Source organism: Eptatretus burgeri, chromosome 9, assembly GCF_056783735.1.
Source record: "Eptatretus burgeri isolate ZD-2024b chromosome 9, Ebu_testis_v1, whole genome shotgun sequence".
Taxonomy (NCBI): Eukaryota; Metazoa; Chordata; class Myxini; order Myxiniformes; family Myxinidae; genus Eptatretus; species Eptatretus burgeri.
Window position 1 is genome coordinate 77858383 of NC_140969.1, and position 23047 is coordinate 77881429.

A 23047-nucleotide genomic window follows, 5' to 3' on the forward strand; every position below is an offset into this window, starting at 1 on the left:
CACTTCTGGATCTGATTTTGACCAATTTCACTGAAAATATCCGCTGTTATTCCTCTGCTCCAATCAGTTAATCTGACCACATGCTTGTCAAAGTAGACATCTCTCTGGCTGTTATTAGACAACCACCTCAGCACCGTCGAGTCTGGCATTTCGCTCAGGCCAACTGGCAAGGATGTTAAGCAGCCATCAAACTTCTAGACTGGTCTCAATTCTCTACTTTCTTCAACATCAACTCATCATGGGAATTATTTCAAAGAAATTTGTTCTCTCTCATGCACAGATTTATCCCATCTCGTCTTCTGTTGTCATACCCTTCCTCCCGCCCAATGTACACTGAAGATTGTGGAGAGGCAGTTGGCCTGAAACAACTTGTCTTCACTCATGGAAGGCACATCCAACTGAAGGCAATCTCCATTCCTTCCACAAAGCTTGGATGGAACAAGTGTGTCTACCTTGAAGAGAGCCAGAAAACATCTTTCCAATCTCAAGTCTGAACTCTCAAACCTGTCTCCCTCATTCAAATCCTGGTGGCTTCCAATTAAGTCTGTTGGTGGTGTACGTTCCCCTTCCATCCCCTTCCTGACCTCAAATGGCTGTGCAGCTGACACTCCACATGAAAAGGCTGAATGCCGAGACCCTGTGTTTGCATCTAAATATTGTGTCTCAAAATCATCGTTTTCTGTACCCACTTTACCAAGTTGCACTCAGCTGTTCTTGGACCCTTTGTCCTATTCTCTCGACAAGGTGGAGATTTTGTTGTCAAACCTCGACTCAGATTCTGCAACCGGTCCAGATGGCATCAGACCACGTGTCCGAAAAACGTGCTCTGCTGCTCTTGCTCACCCTCTCTTTGTTCTATTCACCCTCTCATTTGCTCAAGGTCATCTGCCATCTGCCATCTGCTTGGACATCAGCAAACATTACTGCTCTGCATTCAAAAAATGCAAAAACAGATCCCTGAAAGTATAGACAAATCAGCCTTCTCCCAATCATCAGCAAGGTTAAGAAATCCATCATTTCCTCTGACATTAAATCCTTCCTCTTCTCCAATGGCCTGAATTGCGATCATCAATTTGGATTCAGACCAGGTCACTCTACTCTGGACTTGTTGCTTCTGCTTTCCGAACAATCGATGGAGGTCCTCAATGCCAGACATGAGATCAGAGCCATCTCCGGAGACATATTGAAAGCTTTCGATACTGTCTGGCACCCTGCCCTGCACAACAAACTCTCTTCCTATGGCATCCAAGGCAATCTCCACTCATGGCTTGCAGACTTCCTCTCCTGTTGCACTCAACCAACCAACCAACCAACCATTGGGACCATACGATGTGCAGAGCATTGGTGCTGCCAAAGCTGTCTCCTGGGCTATTGGGCATAATCCTCGATGGATCGCCACTCCGACACAGGATGCCAGCAAACTGACACTCAATTTGCCGAACTCGGAAGGATGACAGGCAGAGTCAACCCCACCTGCTATTAATTCATCAGTTGAGCGGGATTTAAACTAAGGATCCTAGGATCCCAAGCCCACAACCCGAACCATTAAGCCAACACCAGGCATAAATGGACCTGCAGTCAACATGTGGCCCTTGATGTAGTTTTGTCATTCCGCTTCCTGTCCAGGCTGGATTTCCTCAAGGCAGTGTTCTGAGCCCTGTTCTTTTTCTGGTTTTCATCAATGATATCTCTGACTCTGGAAAATCCTCTTTATCTCTTTGCTGATGACTCCGCCCTCTGCCATACCATTTGTCATCCCTCAAATTGGCAAGCAGCAGCCTCTTCACTCTCTGCAGATCTGGATAAAATCACAAGCTGGTCAAACACTTGGAACATGTCTTTCAATCCTGACAGATCTCACTCTCATGATATCTCTCCAAAAGGACCATCTGGAACTCCCCCCCCCTTCCCCAATCGACTATCTCAACAATGCTCTTGAAGAAGTCCTTTCATTCAAGCTTTTGGGCCTCACTATCTGCCACAATCTTTCCTGGTAAAACCACATCTCCAAGCTGTCCTCCAAAGCCAGTCGCCGACTGGGCATCCTCTGTCGTGCAAAGTCCTTCTTTAGCACACCTGATCTTCTGACCATGTACAAAGCTGTCATTCCAGCTTGATCGAGTACTGCTCTCTCGTCTGGGATTGTGCTCCAGCCTCTCACCTTTATTGGCTTCATCCTGTGGAAACCAAGGCATTTAGGAATCATTGGTATCTCCCGTGATGATGCTGAGTCTTTGGGTCTCTCACTCTCTCACTGCAGGTAGGTCAGTGGTCTTTCTGTCTTTTACCATCTCCGCTCCGGCCTCGCACCCCCCCCACCAACTCTGTCTTTGATCTGTCCCACCATATTTTGGCAGGGTGCTCATGGTCCATCAGCAAGCTCCTCCTGGAAAAACTACCAAAATTAAGAACCACTGTTCACCTTCGTTCGTTCATTCCTCTTTTTTTCCCCACCTCTGAAACAAACTCCCACACTCTCTTCAATCCCACTCTTCCCTCCAGGTCTTCAACACAGCTGTTCACCACCCTCTCTTATCGTCCTCCATCCAAAACCATGATCTTCTTTATTCTAGCCCCGTTAATCCACCCCAAACCCACCTTTTTCAAATTTCCTTCTTCAAAGTCCTTGGCGCGTCCACCTTATTTTACCACGTGTACCTTGCCCATCCCTCTCCGTTCCCCAGATCTCCTAATGTCTCTGTTCCCCACTGTTTTGTGCTTCTCTCTCCCACCCATTTTGTATACTGCTCCCTTTGTTATACGTTCTGTGTGATAGCTCTTATACGAGCCTCGACATTGTATATATATATATATATATATATATATATATATATATATATATATATATATATATATATATATGTATATATATATATATATATATATATACATATATATATACTTTCTCAGCACTACACCAGTCATATATTTTGACATTTGAGACCATGCAGCTCAACCAGCTTTGCTTAGTTCTACAATGAGGGTCCTTAAGTCTTCCAAATCAAAAGTATGCTTTGTCCTGTTTGTTCGGAATCTGTTTGATGATAAGTTGCTGCATAATCCTTAGACATGATACTAAGCAAAAACATTGCATGACCATCTGATATTTTAATGAAAATATATTTGAGGAAACACTTTTTTTTTTAATAACACCATCTTGTAGCTGAAATCTATAACTCTTTATTTAGTCTGACATTTGAACAATAAATTAGCAAGAATGTATTATTTGCATTTTCATTCAATATTCGTATTTTTACCTTCAATCACACAATTTAATGAAAGGCTTATTTTGGCAGTGTTTGATGACATTATTGGTAAGATGCCCAATAAAGCAGACAGGAAATGCTTTACCAGGCACAAACAGCTGTTGACAAAAGCAATGACAAACAGCATTGGATCTAGCGGCAAACAAAATGGGAAATTGGGAAAAACCCTCTCCAATATGCTCCGAGAAATAACATATTATTGAATCGGTCAAACGTTTTAAAGAAAAGAAGTCACCTTTGATTTTCATCAACAACAGTATTTCATTAAGAGACATTTGAAGCGTAGCGAGGAGATACATTTTACAACATAAGCAGTTGGTGGAAATGGAAAGGATGCAATGATAAGGGAAGAGGAGAAAGTCTGATCTAACATATTTATTAAAAAGATAAATAAATTCTGCAACTTATATCTCCATAAAAACTTGCATTGTACAACTGCAATTCACATGTGTGTCAAAGAAAATAAAAAGAATGTCATGTTCCAGATAAACTAAAAAATAAAAATAAAAACAATGACTCATTGACTTTATATTACTCCCACGAACAAGGAATTATTTAAAGAAAGTCATTCTGTAATAAGGAATAAAATTGATCAGAAAGTATGTGGCCCAATGAATAAGTAGAAAATACGAGGTCATCAATTTTATAGAAAAGTTGAATGTGGAGAAATAACATGCTTGCATAATTTGGCTACTTTTTTTATTAAAAATGAAAAACGATAATAAAAAGTCTTAACTGCATGAATCATTTAATTTTAGAGTACTTATCATCTTAATCTTCAACCCTATTCCAAAAAATATTGGCGAAGCTGGAGAGCATTCAACGAACACGACACACACAACACCTTTGTACCATGTGGTATCCAGCACGAAGGAACAACGGAGGTGGATCTTCGAGACGAGGGAGGACTCCATTCCACCTTCTGAAACCCGCATATGGAGTTAACCAATGACACACACACGCGCGCGCACACACACACACACACACACACACACACACACACACACACACACACACACACACACACACACACACACACACACTTTTTTTTTTTTTTAAAGAAACGTTGTATGGAAGTCCTTTTTAAAGTGATTCTTCAAAAACCTATTCAGCATATGTTTTTTAATTATTGTGAAAATAAAACACACCTTTGGAATTATTTGTTTGTTAACTACATGAGTTAATGTCGCATCAACAATCAACTCCAGTCGATATGTTAGCAGTGATTGCATGTAAACTTTTCCATTTTTAGAGATCATAACATTTATGAAAAGCTGAAGTTACCTTAAACTCCAAACATATGCTGCAACAAGCTGTAAAACTCATCACCTTTGTACTGTGTGGTATGCAACTTGGAGCTATCATTGAAACAAAAACGCTGAAAAATGTCAATATCTGGTTAATGTTTAAGGCTCATTATTATTAAGTTGTGTGTCATGAATCTGAAAATGAAATGATTAAATCTGAGATGTTGAGTAAAAGTGTGCAACAAATTTCACTGCTTACCTGTATTTGCATGGTAGGGCCTCTTGTTTTCTTCTCATCTGCTTCGACACATATCCAGAGATCGATTATCGTGAAATATACAAGAAAATAACTCAGGGTTGAGCTCTGAAGAACTATTCAAGGCAATCCTTCAAGTGGGTGATTATAGTCAAACAGGTCATGCCTTACAATACCTTACAATTTTGTAATCCTGTAGTAAGGTCATTCCTAACTACAGAATTAGAAAATGTAGGGTAAATACTCATGCTGTAAAACAACAAAATGCAGAACATACTGTACTTCATATTATACCATTGTCGCATCAGCTGTTATTCGTCCCTACTAGTTTCACTGGAGGGACTATAGGTTTGCTCTCCACCCATCTTTCTGGCCGACCCACCTGTGGTTTTTCAGACTTTTTTCCTCCATACCCTTTACCATATTCAACTGAAACTTGGTACATGGCTTTGTCATTACAAAGTACATTAAAAATTCGAGTTTTAAGATGTTTCATCAATTTTTAACAGAGTTATACCCTTTTGGACTTGGAAAATATCACATCGGTTGGGGACGTGTTTTAAAGCAATTATCGTGCTTGTTGTTCATATTTTAGAATTTATTTTTGGTTGAGTTGCAAACACAGAACTGGACCTGCTATATTTTTATATACTCCTGTTAAATTGTGTTTCCTTTTCTTTACCTTGTTTTTAAATGTATTTACTTTTTTCTTCCACAACGTCTAAGGTTCATAGAGGAGCTGGGGGTATGCTCAGTTACCAAGCAGCTACCTAGAGCTTGTCAAGCCAGCCGTTCCATATTAATGGAGTGCAAGCTTGAGTGGTTAAGTCATTTGGCAAGCACTCTACAAGAAACAACCGAACACATCCTGGACTACAAACACACACACACTGACACATAGCCACTGAATCTGGGGAAATTCCCCAGTGGAACTGTGGAAACCAGCCATGACATCACTTTTCTCTCTATACTTAGCAGCACACATGAGAAAATTCCTCATCCCCATGAATGTGAACCTCTGTTTGCTTGTTAGTGCACCATTCTTATATATGCTGAGCAAGAAGCAAGTACATTTTTTCAATCTTTGGTGTGATTCAGTCTGGGACTCTAACTGCTGACATCCCAGACACAGAGCGGATGCTCTAACCATTACACCACCGAGTCTGGTATCAGGACACAGCTGTAACCTTACACCAGATGACATCTATTTCCTTTAACACAATTTCTCTGCATTCTGCCTCCCCCAAAGGCTATATTATCTTCCTTCTTAAATCAAAGGCCATTGAAACACAATATCAGTTTGAACCCTGAATCGTTTGGTGACAATAAATGAGTGCTGGTACAGAATGCCAAATAATTCATCAAAATGCATATTCCTCGGCTGGCAAAATGCTGACGTTAAAGGTTAATTGGGAAAATTTTCAACTCTGATTCTCTTGCTATATTGTGGCAAGACTTTTCGATTTACACACTCCATAGGGGGGCTGTATCACTTAAAGGTCGGCTAAATCACGAGAAGGATTAAATAAGAAGCAGTTTAACATGCCACGTTGGAGCACCACTTTCCCTACGGAGCATTTCTCTTGGTAGAAACCTGAATGTTCTCACTTTTTAAGAGCAGGTCACAGGAAACATTAATTTTGCCATATGGCTTCACTTTAGAGAGAATATCCAGCCATTACTGGATGTAAGAAATAAACAAAAACGAATTGCTGTGTAAAACCATCAATTTTATTCCGACCTCATTTTCTAATGATTATTTGCCAAAGATCAAAAAAACTGCTGCGTTTGTTTTATGTTCTACCATTGCTTGCTTCAATAGACAATTATACGTTTTATTGGATGAGCTATATGTTGGAAAGAGGACTCATCAGGACAAATATCTAGTGATCAAGATGTTGATTGACCAACAAGGTCTTTATGAAGCAAGTTGGCCAACGCAATTCCAACATTGAACAAAACAGAGCGTTTAACAATGTTGAGAGCCTCGTGGAGTATTTGTCTTGACAACCCCTTTCACGCAACAACCCCTTATAGACTGTCATGTAACCCCATCAAAGATAAAAAAATTATGCTTTCCTAATTTAGTGGAGATATTTAAAATGTTCAATTGATAATGCTATTCCATTGTTGCACAAAGGTGTGTGTGTGTGTGTGTGTGTGTGTGTGTGTGTGTGTGTGTGTGTGTGTTTCCTCCCCTTCCATGTGCAGCACACAGCTGAAGGTAACATTATTGGCTGAGAGCTTGGCTGTGCTGCTGATGGCTATGCCCCTATTACCAGGATACTGGTATTCACTTCACTGACCTCAGACGGATGACAGGATGAGTCCACCTCACCTGGTGTTAATTCAAGGAGAACAGAGGGGGCTCAAACTCAGGACCATAAGGTCCCAAGCCAACTACCCTAACCACTAACCCAATACTAAGCTTCATACATGCCTGAGAATGAATATTGATTTGAGTGTATTTTTGTGCAGTAAAAAACAACACCCACAAGAATAGCATGACTAACTTGGACAAAATCCACATTCATGGTATTAAATCAACTTTATGTGAAATTATGTGAAAATTAGACAGAAATATGCTATGGTAAAATCAGATAATCATTTTGAACTGTGCAGAAAGTGACCCAGCATGCTAATCAAATCTGTAAGACTCAACATGTTCCTCCTCAGGGCTCATCTTGAAACACAATCTGCTGTGGCCGCAGATGCTGCACAAATATGTGCATTCTTCATCTGATGTGATGAAACGAGACAAGAACCACACATGCAATCTCTGAACAATTCCGGTTTCCCTCAGAAAACAAATGTTTATTCACTGTGGACACAAAATCTCAGTACTCTACACCATCATTCATAATGTAGAGGGTCTTGAGGCATTCAAAAACGTTTTAGCTCTCCGGACTTCCAAGGAAACCAGCATGGAAACTCTTCTCCACCTTGCCTATCTTGTACTCACTCTCAACTTATTTTAATTTTCCATTGAATTCAACAAGCAGACAAATGGCACAGCCATTGCATCAAACATGTGTCCCACCTTGGGAAGTCTTTTTGTTGGTTTCATTGAAAAACAAATTTTCAAAGTCGTGCAGTTCCACATGAGAATTGCTTGATCAGTCTTAAAATATCCCACATGAGAAGATCAGTTTTATGCTACAATAGACCACTGCATCATTGCCACATCCTGTAACAGAGAGAAGTTTGAACAGTTTATTGATTTTGTCAATTCCTTTAACCTGACATCATTTTCACATGGGACATTTCAGGTGGACTTAAAGGATGGCCTTCAAGTGTGCACACTCACCTCAAAGAGGTCTAGCCTGGGTTTGAATCCCGACCCAGCTAAAAACTGTCATCCCAGTGTTTCGCAGTCACGGCGATGCATCAAAGTATGTGCTTTTCCTCGGATAGATGTTAAACTGGGCATCCCATCTGCCAGCATTAATTGGTGGATGGTAGGATCCCACTGTGTCCTTCACAAAGAATAGGGGAGGCATTGTCGACACCCTCGCCAAATTCCTGCCCTGGTGTCGTGCGATTTGAGGTGAGACCAATCCAGGATTGTAAGCTTACCCAATACACTGCTTTGGCAGAACCAACACTCTCTTTCGAACATGGTACATGATGACAGGTACCTCTCATTTTTTGACAATGTTTCAGTCAAAGAGAACGGACTTGCTACAATTGTCCATTACAAACCCACAAATTCACACTACCTACCTTCTATATTTATCATCCAACAACTCCTGTGTCAAAAGTTTAATTCCATATTCTCAAATGATCAGGCTTCACCATGTGTGCAGTGACAAATCCAACTTCAAGTCCAAATCAAATGAGATGTGCAAGTTATTTACCGAGCGTGCCTTCGACACCTATATTTTGGTCAATGCACTGTCGTGCATCCACAACACTGACAGAGAGATGGCTTTACAACCTTCTGAAAAACCCAAATAAAGTATTCTGTTCAAAATGATCTACCATACCATCAGCCTTTGAGTCAAGAATATCATCCAGAGGAAGTCCAAGCTTTGACAGAATGATTCTGAAACAACCTTGGTTTTCCAGAGTTGTGGACTCGAGTTGGCGATTCGCAATCGAGTTGCAAAATTTTGCGACTTGCATCTCGACTCGGATTTGGTGAAATTGACTTGAGACTCAGAATTGAGACTTGGTGTCTGGGCTCTTGCGACTTGCTTGCAACTTACTCGTACATGCGACTTGAGTTTATCATGACTTGTTCAAAATGTTGGAAAATATTGTTGATCAAACACTGAATTAAAACGGTGTTTAAAATAAAAGGAAAATTACCTTCAGTCGTCAGTGTGTGTGGTTCCGTCAAAGACGACATATACAGTGTGGAGTTGTGCACATGTACAGCACGCCAGAGCTTATGGCTGCCAGGTTGTATACCATTCTCCACGAAGGTAAAAGGGAATGTCTACTATCCAGATGGCACAGAGCACACAATGTCCATGTGGCAAGCAGCATTCGCCGGATTACACTTTTCATTTTAATGTACATAATAAATACACAAGTCAATTATTAAAATCTGCTTTCCCATTCCACATTGAATTCCACATTGAATGTGAAAACAATTTAAACATAAGCTGAGGTTACCGACTAGTCTCAGACTTTACCTCAAAGACTTGAGACTCAGTTAAAGTGACTTGTTTGACATCGCTGTGATTTTCTGACACTGTTACTTTCAAGCATTACAAATTTGTAAAAGTCCCCGATTAAAGAACTACAACCCTCCAACCTCCCAACCGGAATTAGTGAGTGTTAACAGAGCCAAATGTAACACCTGCCCTTTCTTCAAAATGACCATTTCTTCCCTCATGATCGAAAAGCAGTCTTAAATCACAGATCACTCAGACATTGATTTTTTTCCTGAACATTCATTCACATGGCAGTCTCTGCTATCTTTCTCCATTTCAGCACTACAAGGAGTCACAAGCGTAAATAGCAAAACCTGAACTACAGGATTGGTATGTTTGCCCCACGTGGGATAATCAAGTACTTTTCATTCATTTTGACCTCCTGTCGCTTACAACTTTTCAATCCTTTCCAATATCATCAACCATTTCCCCCTCTTCCTCTTGCATCTCCTCTGCTCATTTTCTCCCATTTTTATCGTTTCCTATCCATTTTATATTTTAATTCATGAAACCTGGATAAGAAAAACTGCTGGTCAAATACTTGGAATATGACATTCAATGCAAGTAAATCACATGCATTCACACTATCTCGCCACAAGGTTTGGCAAATGAACTCTCAAATCAACTTCCCTGAATAGCCACTGGAAGAGGTGTCGTCCCAGAACTCCTTGGCATCGCTATCTAACATAACCTTTTGTGGGAAGATCATACTACTAAAATAGCATGAAAGGCTTTCATAGGAAGGAAGAAATTCCTCCTCAGTTTCCCTGCTGAGTAAGGAGAGAAAAGCGGTCATATAGATGACGTTGCTGGTACCCAGAGTGCTCTGGGAAGTGATGTAACTTCCCCCAATCTCAGCGGGAGTGTTTGTGAGAGTCAAGTCTGGTGTCTCATGTATCTATCTCTCCGCATGTGTGCGTCATATGTGTTGCAGATCCTCCACAAGCCTTAGAGCCTGTAAATATTTTTTTTTTTAAGACGAGTCATCATTTCAGTATTCTCTCCAGAATTAAGGCATTCCTGAGCTACCCAAAGCTCATTTTGGTATCTAAGGTTCCAAATGGAACTTCATGCAGTTTATGTCCTCATTCAGGGCTGGTGCTAATGTAATCCCATCTTGTCCTCTTGAAGGATCAAAACAAGGCCTTCCACACCATTGGAATCTCATAAAAGGAGGCCATCAAAGAAAATTCTCTCAGCGGTTTTTTTTAGCAATTTATTTCAACCGAGTTGAATCATTATTTACATGGATCCATGGAGAGAAACAAGCTCAAATGAGCTAAGATCCTTGTCCTCTTAACGATGACGTCGTATAAACGAATATGACGTCATTGTGATGTATCAGGTTTGCGATAAATTATCTGTGCCAATGCCCGGCTTGATTCCCGCAAACAAAATTCAAACAGCTTGCTTGGTTTCGGAGATAATGATATAGGCGATTTGCATTAGCGGCGATATTATGACGTCAACTTTTTTCTAGGAAAAATTTCCAAAATTGGAGATGGTTACTGGCAGCGCATGGACTTTCTGCATATACATGGCAAGCTTCACGAAGATCCGTGAAAACTCTGGGTTGTGAAACAAAAAAATGTCAAAAAATAGGAAAGACGTCATAAAAAATGAAGTGACATCATAGTGATGTATCATATGTGCGTTAATTCATCTCTGCTAATGCCCTGTTCGATTTCCACAAACAGAATTCAAAAAGCTTGCCGAGTTTTGGGGATAATTTTTTAGGCGATTTTCATTAACGGCGATATTTTGACGTCATAACTTTTTTTTTAGGAGGAATTTTCAAAATCGGAGAAGGTTACTGTCTGCGCAGGGTATTTTTACATATATACGCCAAGTTTCAGGAAGTTTCGATGAAAACTGTAGGCTGTGAAACAAACAAGCTCGAATGAGCTAAGATCCTCGTCCTCTTAATAATGATGTCATAAAAACGAATATGACGTCATTGTGATGTATCAGGTTTGCGATAAATTATCTGTGCTAATGCCCGGCTTGATTCACGCAAACAAATTTCAAACAGCTTGCCTAGTTTCGGACATATTGGTATAGGCGATTTCCATTAGCGGCGATATTATGATGTCAACTTTTTTTCTGGGAAGAATTTCCAAAATCAGAGATGGTTACTGCCTGCGCGTGGGCTTTCTGCATATACGTGGCAAGCTTCACGAAGATCCGATGAAAACTCTGGGTTGTGAAACAAAAAATGTCAAAAAATAGGAAAGACGTCCTAAAAATTGATATGACGTCATAGTGATGTATCATATGTGCGTTCATTCATCTCTGCTAATGCCCTGTCGATTCCCGCAAACAGAATTCAAAAAGCTTGGCGAGTTTCGGAGATAATTTTTTTAGGCGATTTCCATTAGTGGAGATATTTTGACGTCATAACGTTTTTTTACTCGGAGGAATTTTCAAAATCGGAGATGGTTACTGTCTGTGCAGGGTATTTTTTACATATATACGCCAAGTGTCAGGAAGTTTCGATAAAAACTGTAGGCTGTGAAACAAACTAGTTTTGGAGATAATGGTATAGGCGATTTCCATTAGTGGCGATATTATGACGTTAACGTTTTTTTTCTAGGAAGAATTTCCAAAATCGGAGACGGTTACTGCCTGCGAGTCGGCTTTCTGCATATACATGGCAAGTTTCATGAAGATCCGATGAAAACTCTGGGTTGTGAAACCAAAAATGGCAAAAATAGGAATGACGTCAAAAAAATGTATATTATGTCATAGTGATGTATCATATGTGTGGTAATTCATCTCTGCTAATGCCCTGTTTGATTCCCGCAAACAGAATTCAAAAAGCTTGCCTCGTTTGAGATAATATTTTAGGCGATTTCCATTCGCGGAGGAATTTTAAAAATCGGTGATAGTTACCGTCTGCGCAGGGTATTTTTACATATATATGCCAAGTTTCAGGAAGTTTCGATGAAAACTGAAGGCTGTGAAACAAATTAAACAAAAATCCAAAAATAGGAATGACGTCATAAAAATTGATATGACGTCATAGTGATGTATCATATGTGCGGTAATTCATCTCTGCTAATGCTCTGTTCGATTCCCGCAAACAGAATTCAAAAAACTTGCCTGGTTTCGGAGATAATTTTTTTGGCGATTTCCATTAGAGGAGATGTTTTGACGTCATAACTTTTTTTTCTCGGAGGAATTTTTCTAAATCGGAGATGATTACTGTCTGCACAGGGTATTTTTACATTTATACGCCAAGTTTCAGAAAGTTTCGATGAAAACTGTAGGCTGTGAAACAAAAAAGTCCACAAGAACAACAATGTGAGTAAGACTTAGAGATTCTCCACGAGGATCTAAAAAGTCCATAAGAAGAAGATGAAGAACAACAACATCAGTAAGACTTAGAGATCCTCCACGATGATCTAAAAACTACATGGTAACAGTGCCAATATCTCTCAAATTATGTGCCTTGAGATATATATATATATATATATATATATATATATATATATATATATATATATATATATATATATATATATATATACACACTCAAACAAAATGATGCAATGAGACGATTTTAGAAAAACTGCCTGTGGAGGATGAACTTAGCAAAATTCAAAGCACAAACATCTTTCTCAAGATTCAATGATGAAATACACAGCTGTTTGTGAGTAGATAACGATCACTTCAGCACTTTTCCCAAGCCAGCAACAGAAAAGGTTGTGAATAATTTCCTTTACATGTTCTCACATTCCAACCAGCTATTTCAATGAGCAATTAAACTTAGACCGATTTTAATTCAGAGTAAAACATTTCAATGTCAAATAATGCAGCTGGAGCATTAGAGAATACAAGGCTTTGTATTCTCTGTTGAAAGTGAAGTTTCAGAGGAAGTAGGTTTTAGCAAACAAGCAGTAAAGATAAAGATCATGTCATAAGCTGTGCATGTACAACCAAGACACCCTTCAGGCCTCTGGATTCACAACTCATACAAAGCATTCCTTCAAACACACATACAAAATTAAATGCAGACACAACAAATTACTTTGCATGAAGATATATGTGTATGTATGTATGTATGTATGTATGTATGTATGTATGTATACATATATATATATATATACATATATATATATATATATATATATATATATATATATATATATATATATATATATATATATATATATATATATATATATATATATATATATATATATATATATATATATATATATATATATATATATATATATATATATATATATATATATTGTGACGTCCACGGGACTTGAACAGTCCCGTCAACGTAGAATGAGCCGAAACGATGGAGGCGGTTTATTTATTTATAACCCAAACATGGCGGTTCTAATCGCTCAACCGCAAACGGGACGAGGAAGGTGGCACGAGTCGCTTTTCACTGAATTGATGATGTTTATTTGTTTTTATTATTAACCAGAAATAACAAGACTCGGCAAGAAGAGGGATCCGACCCTCTAAGGCGCCAAGTACACACACACACACACACACACACACACACACACACACAGCTACTTCTGGTGGTCAGGCTGGACCGTGGTGAGGACGCAACTGTCCCTGGATCGGGGTCGGACGAGCTGGCCTTGCTCTCGTCAGGGGGGCAGGAGACACCGTGGTGCTGTCGACCTCCTGGTCCTGGCCCAAGTCCGCTCACAGCCACCAGGGTACCAGTTCTGGCGCCAAGTTGCGAGCAGGAGAGGGAGGCAGGTCCGCCCGCCGTTCGACCCCGTACTCCGAGTCAGCAGAACCCCAGAGCCAACCAAGGTGAGGCACGAGGCTCAGCAAGGCTCCAAGACACGATGAAGAACACGATCAAATCAGCACAACAACAAGTACGCTCTCCGCGCAACAGCCTCCACACCAAAAAAAAACACGATCTTTTTGTCCTGATCTTCTTCCTCTTCCTCTTCCTTTTCGACCCGAACAGAACCTTTTTATCCTCCTGTCCTCGTCACTTCCAATCGAGCCGTTTATTGGCCCACCGCCGTCGCCTTCCGCCAATCGTGATCACGGGGCGGAGCCATCCGCTGCACTGTCCTGTGACGTCACGGCCAGCCTCCAGGGACTACTAAAAGGGGTTTACGCAGACACACTTACCCTATCCCGTGTCCCTATCTAATTACGTGACAATTATCATTTCCCCCTTGAAGAAATGAACATTTACTAGACAACTTATCACCACTGAATTGCTACTTATTACATCGAGATCCTGGTAAACTCGAACAGCATGGCATACCTAATTAAACATCCTAATTACCCTTTGAATGCATACCCCCCCCTCAAACGTAACACTGCCCCCTCCTCTGGTACCGCGGCTCCTGCAAGGTATATCACAGGCGCTACCGTACCAACCTTAACACTTACTGACTCACACCAAATTAACCTAACGAAATAAAGTAAGAGGGGCAATGGGCAGCGAGTCGCAGCTAACTTACCTATCCTGCTTAATGTACTACCCCCTTATGGCCTTATCCTCGCCTAAACAATCATTCGTTTTTTATTTTTTTTTTTAATTTCATCACATGAGAGCACTGAGCGAAGTTGCACTCCATCTTCGAGATCATCGCTCTTGCCCAACACTCTTCCAGTGATCTGGGGAGGGGAAACAAAAGGTTCCACAAAAACACAACACTTATACTTTACATTCCTACTCTAAGCCTTAACGACACTATTCACAGGATATTTACACTTGACCGCCTCCCAGAGTGGATGCTCATAGACCCAGCGTTACCTGGGGAGCCAATTTTCAAATTTGCTTGCCCTAAAATTATGCGGACATCATGCCCTTGCTGCACATGTCAAGTTGTGCGGGATCGAGTGGGACTCATACATCTTCACAACACTCACACCATGGTCATCATCACATTTCTAGGTCATGGTCCTCATTTTAATCATGCAGGCTGAATCCCGTCGTGGCCGTGGGGTGGGTTACCACAAGATGATGGGGGCATCTCAGGTGCAACCATGCCCACAGGTAAGCTTTAATCCAACCCGGACATTTCTCCGCCCCGCTCGCTTTGATTCCCTCCCCCTGGTAGCCATCAGCTCTAATCCCATACAACACTCTGGAAGGGGTCTCACTGGCTCCTCTGGCCTTCCTGGGTCGCCAAGGTCCTACCCGCCTTGGTCGCCCAACCAGACCCTCTCCCAGTTGCCTCCAGACACTGTCACCATGAGCCACCAGGTGGTGAATCTCCTTGAAGGGGGTCGCAATTCACGCTCACCGTGAGCTTCAGCAATCCTTGTGGACAAGCACATCATCTCCACCCACAAAACCCACATGACTCCCCCAACCCATCTGCCTTACATGTGACACCTGCATTTCTAACACTTCGCCGACCATGACCTTCCCTGTTACCACACCATGTCCAATAAAAAATCAATGTGTGCACCATACATTTCACTTCTTAACTTAAAACAACTAACACAGCACTTCTCACCCGATCCACGCACCAGCCATTGGACAGCCACTTGTGCCCGCTTTGTTACCAATTACCCACTGTCCCGATTGTCACTCTAAAACCCAGCAGAACTTACAAACCCATGCCAATTTTCCCACAATTCATTTTTTTCCACCAAAGGAGGGCACTTCGCCACAATCTCAGCAGTCGAGCATGGCCCTCTATGCTCAGCCCAATGTAGTTTTCCCGACCCCCGACAGTGATCTCCGGACCCGACCTATGAAAGGGCATCTCGGATAGACCTGGCGGTTCAGCAGGAGGATTCACCCTCTCCGAGTCTAAAAGTCTATTGGAGGGTCCCTCCATCGCCGGGTACCGGCAATATCGTTGCCTGTGTCCTCTTTGCCCGCACCGGAAACAACTCCCAATAAAAGGCCCCCGTGAGTATCGGTGAAATGTCTCTTCCGGTTCCGGACCCCCTCGGCCATAATCGAATTGCTCTATTGGCTGGGCTGGATCCCGCTGCTTTAGCGCACTAACTACCGGATTACCCTTTATCAAACTTGACAGTTTCTGGCAAATTTCCTGAAACATTTTGGTAATGCCAATTTCTCCCAGCCCCCCTCCCTGATCCTGGATCTCCGCCTGTTGGATCGTCACCGATGGCCTCTCGGGCATCCGACCCGGCCGACTCCACGAGGCCAGCCTGGCCGCGCACTCGGCCGCTCGGTGCACGGTGGGTGGATCCTGTAGCTCCACTAGCGCTCGGACCTCAGGGTCAGGAAGAGCAGCTAAAAATTTCTCGAGTGCCAGTGTGTCCCATGCCTCCACTGTTAGGTCCCGATACGCGATCCTGACTGATTGGTAAATGTCCTGTGCCAGCTCCTGCACTGTCTCACACGGCTTTAATCTGCGGTGCTGGAGCTGGGCCCGCACCAGATCACAGTTTGCCGCGAACCCAAACCGACGGCTCAACGCCTCGCAAATGTGGGAGCTGGTCATCATCCCCTCCGCGATCACGTTTAACACATCTGCGGCTGGTCCCCGCAACGTTGCCACCAAATTCCCTGTACGTTCCCGCTCATTCCACCCGTTTAGTCAGGAAATACACTCAAATTGCATCAGAAAAGCTTCAAGGCTCCCTGACCCGTCAAAATTTACCAGGGGGATCACTTTTACGGTGGCCCGCTTCTCAGTTTCTCCCTTGTCCGAATCCAGCCCAGGGATCAAACACCCTTGTGGCTGCGAATCCAATTTCGGAGCCCACTGTGGCCAAAGATGTTTTGTGGTGAGGGTCTCATGGGTCAATTTTGCCTCCTGTTCCAAACGTTGAATGGACCGATTCACCTCTTCCCGCAGGATCTTCGGGGCCCGCACAACCTCCTCCAAGGCTCCGTCGCGAGTTTGTAGCTGCTCCTCAACCAACCCGGACACTCTACTTACAAAAGACGCCTCTACCAGGCCTTTATCCAAGACTTCATCTTGGCTCATAATTTTATCTTGTTCGTCCAAACGAGCCTCCAATCCTTTTACCTCCTCCGCCAAATTAATCCCTTGCTTCCTCAGCTCTCCCCACTCTTCTATTTGCAGCTGCATACGAGCATCCACACAGGCACGATGACGTTCCAGGCTTTCATCCACTTTATCAACCCGAATGTTCGTTGCATCAATTTTATCTACCAATTTTTTCCGTATATTTTCCCCCTCCAATGTAATTTCTACCTTTGTTTCCTCCAATCTATCCTCAAATTTGCTTTGTATTTCTCCCAATTTAACATCCACACACTCCTGCATCTCAGTTTTCATTTTCTCCATCTTTTCCCCCAATTCATCCCTCATTAAATCAATCCGTGCACCCAACTATACCCCCATTACCCCCAATTGATCTGTCATTTGTGCCCCCTGTGCCGTCATTTTTGCCATTTGTGCCGTCATTTCTGCCCTCTGTGTCACAAATTGATTTTCCATTTGTGCCGTCATTTCTGCCCTCTGTGCCACGAATTGATTTGCCATTTGTACCGTCATGTCCCCTATTAAACGTTCCAACATTGTCTGGATCGACATCACGTCGGTTTCCGGCGCTGCCGACTCCATTACGGGCGATGAAGCACGGTCCACGCTCGGAATGGGGGAGGTTCCAACCCTACCCCCGTCTCTCCCTTCTTCCCCCGACTCGCTGCCAGACACGTGGCCTTCCTCCTCAAACATCTGCACATCCGCCATGGTGCAGAAGTCCCGTTTGCCGCCAATTAATTTAAATTTGAAAAATCCCACCAAAATTTTCCCGCGCTCGCGCGCTTTTCTGTATTAATTTTATATTCCAATTCGTGGCGAGATTTTAATCTTGGTATATTCTCCCGATACCAAATATAATTTAGAGGGGTTCGAACATCCCACTCCTGACACCAATGTGACGTCCACGGGACTTGAACAGTCCCGCCAACGTAGAATGAGCTGAAACGATGGAGGCGGTTTATTTATTTATAACCCAAACATGGCGGTTCTAATCGCTCTACCGCAAACGGGACGAGGAAGGTGGCACGAGTCGCTTTTCACTGAGTTGATGATGTTTATTTGTTTTTTATTATTAACCAGAAATAACAAGACTCGGCAAGAAGAGGGATCCGGGGCGATTCAACGGGATGGTGTGGGATCGGGCGTGGGGAAAACACAGACAATTCCAATGAATATACAATTCTCAAACCCTCTAAGGCGCCAAGTACACACACACACACACACACACACACACACACACACACACACACACACACACACACACACACACACACACACACACACACACACACACACACACACACACACACACACACACACACATACACACATACACACACACACACACACGCAAAACGTAGCTACTTCTGGTGGTCAGGCTGGACCGTGGTGTGGACGCAACTGTCCCTGGATCAGCGTCAGACGAGCTGGCCTTGCTCTCGTCAGGGGGGCAGGAGAAACCGTGGTGCTGTCGACCTCCTGGTCCTGGCCCAAGTCCGCTCACAGCCACCAGGGAACCAGTTCTGGCGCCAAGTTGCAAGCAGGAGAGGGAGGCAGGTCCGCCCGCCGTTCGACCCCGTACTCCGAGTCAGCAGAACCCCAGAGCCAACCAAGGTGAGGCACGAGGCTCAGCAAGGCTCCAAGACACGATGAAGAACACGATTGAATCAGCACAACAACAAGTACGCTCTCCGCGCAACAGCCTCCACACCAAAAAAACACGATCTTTTTGTCCCGATCTTCTTCCTCTTCCTTTTCGACCCCGAACAGAACCTTTTTATCCTCCTGTCCTCGTCACTTCCAATCGAGCCGTTTATTGGCCCACCGCCGTCGCCTTCCGCCAATTGTGATCACGGGGCGGAGCCATCCGCTGCACTGTCCTGTGACATCACGGCCAGCCTCCAGGGATGACTAAAAGGGGTTTACGCAGACACACTTACCCTATCCCGTGTCCCTATCTAATTACGTGACAATTATCATTTCCCCCTTGAAGAAATGAACATTTACTAGACAACTTATCACCACTGAATTGCTACTTATTACATCAAGATCCTGGTAAACTCGAACAGCATGGCATACCTAATTAAACATCCTAATTACCCTTTGAATGCATACCCCCCCCCGCCTCAAACGTAACACTATATATATATATATATATATATATATATATATATATATATATATATATATATATATATATATATATATATATATATATATATATATATATATATATATATCTTCTTTCGGCTGCTCCCGTTAGGGGTCGCCACAGCGGATCATCCGTATCATCCGCATCGTGATTTGGCTTCGTTTTTACGCCGGATGCCCTTCCTGATGCAACGCTGGTTGCCTCTTATGACAGAGGGATATATATATATATATATATATATATATATATATATATATATATATATATATATATATATATATATATATATATATATATATATACTAATAAATGTCAATGTGTATCAGTGTGTCTCCTCCATAACTCCAAAACTATAAAACCTATCAGCCTGAAACTTTGCATGCATACTAAAAAAAACACTCCTAGGAGGTGCATGAGTGAAAAAATAGGTGTTTAGGTTAATTGAAACACCCCTTTTGAAGATAAATATCGGTCTTGGTTAATTATATCCTTTATCAGGCGCATCCTCGGTCACCACTGTAAATGGGGTCTCAAGGCATATCCAAGGTTACGCCGCTGCGGTCTGAAGCCGCCATGTTTTTTTTGGCCTGCTCCGCCATGCCTTGAATTGGAACAGGCCGTAACGATTTCTTAACGATAAAGTTTTTTGATTTTGTCACTTTGCTCACTCATATTATCGAATGCCTGTTCATAAAAGCTACGAATCGCTGTGGACGTCACATTTTTAAGTACTATAGTTTTCAAATTAGGAGATTGAAGCAATTTCATGCATTATACGATAAAATTTTCCATGATCTTCTCCCACGAAGTAATTAAAGTTTATCATCAAAATAATATTTTGGTTTTGAGGATCAGATATTGTCCAGACTAAATAAGTGTCAAAATATGGAGTGAAATCTGATAATTTAAAGAAATAAATGAGTCTTACAACAAAGTCAATATACCCATTTACGTTAGGCAAACAAGACTATGTTCCCGCCTTCTCCATACATCCACAATCAATTGTGAAATTTCCAAAGCATTAAACTTACCTTTTTCTAGTTTGGAGAATTATATTGAGTGAAACAAAAATTTAGGAACGTGCCAAAATTAACCAGCTTCATTGAGATAAATTATTTCATGTGGAGTGGCTCATTAATTTTTCTTTACTCATTAATTCATTAATTGTTTTGTGAATATTTGTAATAAACCAATGTCACCCGCAGAGTGACCCGTATCTTGCCAAAAGGTGACCACGTGTGACTTCTTTAAGGTCACACTGAGGTGAACAGAGCTGCTATCCATCAGGAGCGACTCCTTGAGGAATATCTGCCTACGAGAGATTCCGATGAGAATCGTTCTACAGAGTAACCATGAAAAATATGTGTTTGCCTCATTACGTCACCAAATGACGTCATAATGTCTCAAGCTTGACATCTATCTATAATTCCAGCAATGTGTGCGTCTGTGTCTGTGTCTGTGTCTGTGTCTGTGTCTGTCTGTGTCTGTCTGTCTGTCTGTGTCTGTCTGTCTGTCTGTGTCTGTCTGTCTGTCTGTGTCTGTCTGTGTCTGTCTGTCTGTCTGTCTCTCTATCTTTATCGAGTGCAGCCTCTGGCTGCTGGTTGCATCATTGGTTGGGACGCGGCTATGCCGCTGATGCAGTGTCCCCCTTTCCAGTACACTGGTACTCATTTTGCCGACCTCAGAAGGATGACAGGCCTAGTCAACCTCCTGGTGTATATTAATTCAGCGGCCAAGGGGGCTTGAACTCAGGACCCTAGGATCCCAAGCCACCATCCTAACCACCAAGCCAACACCAGGCTTGTTTGTTTGGCTAAACAACCATGATGACAATGAACAAGTCTCTTCTACTTGCCATCTTCGACGCCATTTTAAAGCTGCAGCGGCTCAATACCAATAAATCCTTCCTTCTTCACCAACTGCTGGAGAGATGACGAAGGAGTAATCATCAGCCAGACTTCATTTACAACACGTCATTGCATTTTACACGTGAGTGAGATATATTTTGTCCTGGTTTAAGCATCAACATCATCATCATCATCATAACCAGCATACTGAAAGGAATAATCACCACAATTAGTGACCATGACGTGATCAAGATCTGACAAACGCGATGTGATTTGATGTGAGTGATCCATTACATATTCCGTCATGTCAAATGAAAGTCCTCCTTTCGTTACACCTCTCATCACAGTCGTTAACTTGAAGATACCTCTGTTTTGGGCAAATTACCCCACCCTATGGTTCGCTCAAGTTGATGCACAGTTTCTTACCCAAGAAATCACAGCACTTCTTCTTCTTCTTCTTCCTCTTTCGGCTTGCTCCCGTTAGGGGTCGCCACAGCGGACCAACTGTCTCCATTTTGCTCTATCCTCCACATCTTCCATTGACACTCCAACCACCCGCATGTCCGCCCTCACCACATCCATGAACCTCTTCTTTGGCCTTCCTCTTCTCCTCCTGCCTGGCGGCTCCATCTTCAACATCCTTCTCCCGATATACTCAGTTTCCCTCCTGTGCACATGTCCAAACCATCTCAATCTCGCCTCTCTCACTTTGTCTCCAAACCGTCCTACCTGCGCTGTCCCTCCAATACACTCATTTCTTATCCTATCCATCCTCGTCACTCCCAACGAGAATCGCAGCATCTTTAACTCTGCCACCTCCAGCTCTGCTTCCTGTCTTTTTGTTAGCGCCACCGCCTCCAAACCATACAACATAGCTGGTCTCACTACCGTCTTGTATACTTTCCCCTTCACTCTTGCAGCTACCCTTCTGTCACAAATCACTCCTGCAACTCTTCTCCACCCACTCCATCCTGCCTGCACTCTCTTTTTCACTTCTCTCCCACACTCTCCGTTACTTTGGACAGTTGATCCCAAGTATTTAAACCAATCCACCTTCCCCACCTCAACTCCTTGCAACTGCACCATACCACCACCCTCCCTCTCATTTACGCACATGTACTCCGTCTTACTCCTACTGACTAACATTCCCCTTCTCTCCAGTGCGTACCTCCACCTCTCAAGGCTCGATTCAGCCTGCTCCCTACTCTCCCTACAGATCATGATGTCATCCGCGAACATCATGGTCCATGGAGACTCCAGTCTGATCTCGTCCGTCAACCTGTCCATCACCATTGCAAACAGGAAAGGGCTCAGAGTCGATCCTTGGTGCAATCCCACTTTAACCTTAAACCGGTCCGTCATTCCTACCGCACACCTCACCGCTGTCACACTGTCCTCATACATATCCTGCACGATCCTCACATACTTCTCCACCACTCCCGACTTCCTCATACAATGCCACAACTCCTCTCTTGGCACCCTATCATAAGCTTTCTCTAAATCCACAAACACACAATGTAACTCTTTCTGGCCTTCCCAATACTTCTCCATCAACATTCTCAAAGCAAACATCGCATCAGTGGTGCTCTTTCCTGGCATAAACCCATATTGCTGCTCACAGATCGTCACCTCTCCTCTCAACCGAGCTTCCACTACTCTTTCCCACAACTTCATGGTG